A 4,960-nucleotide genomic window follows, 5' to 3' on the forward strand; every position below is an offset into this window, starting at 1 on the left:
GAAGCCACTCCTTCTTTGGTTTTTCCCAATCTTCATCGTACCTATCCCCACTCGAATAGTGATCTTGAACCTTCTGATTTCCATTCTCGTCGAGGTCACATTCCTTGGTTAAGTGTGGACCGCCACAATTATCACAACAAACTCAAATTTCATGGATGGATTGATCCATCTTTTTCATTCTCCATTACATTAACTCTAGCTTTGCCATTACCGCTGCCAAATCTGCAGAAGCTTTATTCCCATCTTTGTATCCTCCATTAGCTCCTTGATTATTGCTAGAGCCTTCTTTGTTAGTGGTCCTTAAGAGACAAGGAGTTGTCCAGTGGCCATGTTTACCCCTTCATAGAATATTGAGACCTCTTGTTCCACATTGAGGTCGTGTTGTAGGCAGTTTGTAAGCAACCCTTGTACATTTCCTATGCTTCATACAAAGATTCTCCACCTTTTTGTTTGAAGTTAGCAATGTTTTTTTTGCAACTTTTAATGGTGGGCTGAATTGTTGGATGAACACTTCATGAAGTTATGCCCGTGTTATGATCGCGTCAGACATAAGTTCTTTGAGCCAATCTTTTGCCGCCCCTCTAAAAGTTATCGGAAGCATTTGTAACAACACCGTTTCTCATGTGATATTGGGAACATTAAAGTAGTTCACGATAACATTCACTTGTTCAATACGCTTGTAGGCATCCTCATGGTCTTTCCTATTGAATGGGATATCTTTCAACATAACAAGTATGTTCCCCTTTAGCTTGAAGTTGGTGGCATTTTCAATTTTGGGATGCACAAGACATGGTTCATTATGACATATTCGTTTCTTATACTCTTCCACGGTCATGTCCACTATGCCAGCCATCTTGTCTTCTATTTTGCATTCTTTTTTTATTATGTATCGATCATGTATTCGCTCTCTACTTTTTCGGTGTTGCTTGTTCCTTTGGCTTGTGTTTTTCTTTTCCCTTTTCCTTGTTGCTTTTGCTAAAAATAGAATCGAGATCTTTCAAACCATTTACTATAGTAGATGAAGATGCTCCGGTCATAAACTAACTACAACAAATCTAAAAGCTACACATAAAAAGATCAAAAACAATAAAAATCTAAATCGTCTGAATGATGGTCGCGACATGGGCAAGAATTACCATGACGTGGTCACTTTAGAGATAGAAAATTAAAAATAGGAAAAATAAAAAACAACATAAATATAACTTTATATGAAATAAATTCTACATAAAGGATCAAGAACAAATAACATATAAAATTAACTAAAATCTAGCCGTTCCCCGACAACGGTGCCAAAAACATGATACACATTTAAGTACTAGATTTAAAACCGATTAATCTAGACTAAGTAATATGAAATAGGCAGTGTACCTAATCGATTAATACTATAGTTTAGGTAAGTCAGGTATCGAACACAGGGAATAGAAATAAAAACTAAAATTACCTACTAAAGTTATCTAAGTAAATTAAGCTAATAAAAGGGGTGGTTTTTCTAGTTTTGCAACTCTAGAAGAAGCTTAAAAGCAATTAACAAATAAGAACTTTGAACTAGAGAAAGAAACAAGAAAATGGTTTTTAAAACTAGACACTAAAGATACTTTCATCTAGATACGAATCACTTACTCCTATGGTTGATTTCATGGAGAGTACAATGGATTACAGTGTAGTAGTTTACCGATTCCTAGATTGATTAGAATTATGATCAAGAGACTAATCGTTTAGCAAAATAACTTCATTCATTTAGTGATCAAGTGGAAAAATAAAGAAGTAAACTAGTGTGAAGTTCGAATTACGGAGAACTTGTAATTTTGGTTGATATAAATGGTTTAAAAATATTAATTAAATACATGATTGTTCTTCATATATTATCTCTCATATCAATTTAACAAACTTTTCTATTTAACCCTAGGTTTTTGGTCAAAACACTAGTTATATAACATTGGTACTCACAAAATCATAAGATTCAAGCCAACTCAGAAACATAATTCATCAAATCTCATTTAAACTCAAAAATAAATAGAAAAGAAGTTGTCATTAATATAAAAGTTTCTTATAACAAGCAAGAAAAATAAATAAAGCGATAATCCAAATACACTCAATCAACACATAATATGGAACATCATCTACTGTAAATGAAAGTTAGGGTTTTTAGACCATAACTACTGGAAACAAACAAGTAAAAACGAAAATCACTTTGATAGAGATGATCAAAACAAAGCAATAGAGTAATCTGAAGTAATTTTGCCTTTAGATCTCCTCAAATCAAGATCTGAAATGAATTCTAGACTCCAAAGCCTATAACGAGTCTCTGTTCTTCAAAAGTCATCAATAGCTTTCAACATAATTTAGGGTTGAGATCCAAAACGATCAATATATAGTTTCAAAAACTCACTTCCCATGTCGTGAAAAATAGGATCCACGGTGTGACGACCACTTAAAACAGGTATTCTTCAATGCATAGATCTCATAGCAAAAAAAAAATCAAATTCTTCACGACATTGATAGGGATCTCCATGTCGTGGGAATTAGATTTCTTGATTTCTTTGACTTCAATTGACTTGGTCCAATATTCATGTTTACATCTCCGCAATTGCTTCCTTTTCATCCGAAGCATGTCTTCACTACTACAAAACATAATTTAAATGTATTAAGTACCTTTTGTCCTAAAACAAGCACAAATTTTGTTAAAATATTAAGATAATGCACAAAATATATGATTTAATATGCACATATCAGAATGATTTCCATTCTTTGTCTATATTGTGCTATGTGTTCCTCAGGATTTGTGGTTTCATCGTAGCGTTTCATGTTGGGAGTTTAGAAACACTTCAGAACTTCATTGTCAGCTATCGAGGGAATAAATCTCGAGATCCTGTGATTGGTAGGGGATACTTCCGGTAAAGGTTGAACCACTCTTGGCACACTCGAGATCAATTGTCTTAGATGTTGAAGTTCCTTAGCCATCATTGGACTTATTCCTGCATCAAGGTTCACAGAGTTTGTATTAAAAGTATTACTTTCCAAGATGTTATGACCATCTCTGTTATTAGGGGTAGTGAAACTCGATGGGTTTTAAGCATAACAACATCCCTATGTGATCATGTAACCCTAATTGCTTTGGATCTAAGTTTTTCTCTAATTATACATGCAAATACATATTCCAATGCAACAACCCTAATACTAGCAAACAATTTTCAAGGTCTATATGAAAACTAGGGTTAGAATGTTACCTTGCTTGCTATCTCGTAATAACAAGAATTTCACAGATGATCTTGACTCTTGAAATCTCTATGCCTCAAGTGTTTCACCTCTAATGGAGTCACAAACACCAATAGCAAAGGATGAGTGAGAGAGACGTAGAAAATAGCCTAGGGCTTCTTCTTAGAAAGCAGTGGCCGATTTCAGGAGGTCTAGGGGTCTTTAAATAGATGTGGCTGCTAGGGTTTTTAGTTGAAACCCTAATTCCTTTCTTAGGCTCCAAGCATCACATGGACACTCCTTTTAGAAGGCCTTGGACGAGTTCTATAGGGTCTCCCTATATAAATTCGTCCATCCCATTCTAATGGAGTCCAGCAGCCCAACTCTGCAACTAACAATGATCTACAAATCCAGTCCCCGTACTTTCAATCAGTTCCTTTAATCCTAAAATTAATACCAAATTAATTTTTTATTAATTACTAATTGAACAATATGATTTCTAATTAATATGTTATTCTTATAAAATATTAATAAATCACTTATTAACATCTTTCTCCAAAAGTCATCATGTCAAGTTTCTATGGTGGAGGCAACCCAAAAGGACCATGCTACTACCAAATCAAGTACATACCAAATATAGTTATAGGCTTAGACATGTAATCCAATAGCCCCCCAATTGATGGGTTTTGGTCCTAAGAACATCCTATGTGCTAATATAAACCCTAATGCTTGGATCTAGGTTTCTCTATTGTACATGCAAGTTATCCAAGACTATAAACCCTAATTCTAGCATACAAGTAATCATATTAACATGAGAATAGGTTTATAATATTACCTTGATTGTTATGTAGCAATAACAATCCCAAATCTCCTTGTATTGACTTTAGAAATCTTAGAGTCACAATTGTCACTCCTCTAATGGTTCACAAACACCATAAGCAAGAGGATGAAGAGGAAAGAGGATGGAGGCTGCCCAAAACCATCTACAAACCCTAGAGAAGTCTTCTCCACGTTTTTGAGCCTTAAGGGTTCTATATATAGTGAGGCTATTAGGGTTATCTAACAAGGAAACCCTAATTTGGTTGCTTAAGCCCTAAGCAACCCATAGACTCCTTTAATCAAGCCCTCGGAGGATTTCCTTATGGGTTTCCCATTAGAATTCGTCCACCCCTTGATTCAAGACAATCCATGGCCCAAATTGCAATTATCTTATAATTACAATTCCAGTCCCTTAAGTTTAATTAATCTCTTTTAGTCACAAAACTATTTACCAATTAATTATTGACTAATATTAATTAAACAATATGATTTCTCCTTTAATATATTATTCCCATAATATATTAATAAATCATATTTAATCCTTTCTCTCCATAACTCATAGAACTCACATGCATAATTAACTCAATTGGAACAGCACAGAAACAAAATAATGTCAACACGATAGGTTGTAAACCTCAACTCGTGTACTGGTGATGATCGATAAGGTCTATTTGATTTGTTCTTGAAACTTTTCAAGACCATTAAGACTCCCACTGACTCCTTGACATATAAGATCCTTTTGTCAATAAACATTTCTTGACAAACAAATATTCAAGAGTTAGTGTAGCTTTTATCAAAACACTTCATAAATTGGTCCTAGTTGGTCTTTTTCTTATCCAAGACATCACAACTTTCCACATTTGATGAATGTTACAAACCTTCTTAATACTTTTCACTCAATGTCACAATCTCAACTTTAAGACTTGTTATTGGAACGAAGTATGAT

General features: G+C 34.2%; 1 non-coding gene across 1 annotated transcript; it reads left to right on the forward strand.

Annotated features, from left to right (window-relative positions):
• The first annotated feature begins 373 nt into the window (after window positions 1–373).
• On the forward strand, window positions 374–479 carry LOC145103565 (small nucleolar RNA R71). The gene has a single exon (XR_013706649.1). It is a non-coding gene; the product is annotated as a small nucleolar RNA R71 (small nucleolar RNA).
• Window positions 480–4,960: the final 4,481 nt, after the last annotated feature.

The sequence above is a fragment of the Lactuca serriola genome, chromosome 4 (assembly GCF_051521515.1).
Source record: "Lactuca serriola cultivar US96UC23 chromosome 4, Lser_US96UC23_V15, whole genome shotgun sequence".
Classification (NCBI taxonomy): Eukaryota; Viridiplantae; Streptophyta; class Magnoliopsida; order Asterales; family Asteraceae; genus Lactuca; species Lactuca serriola.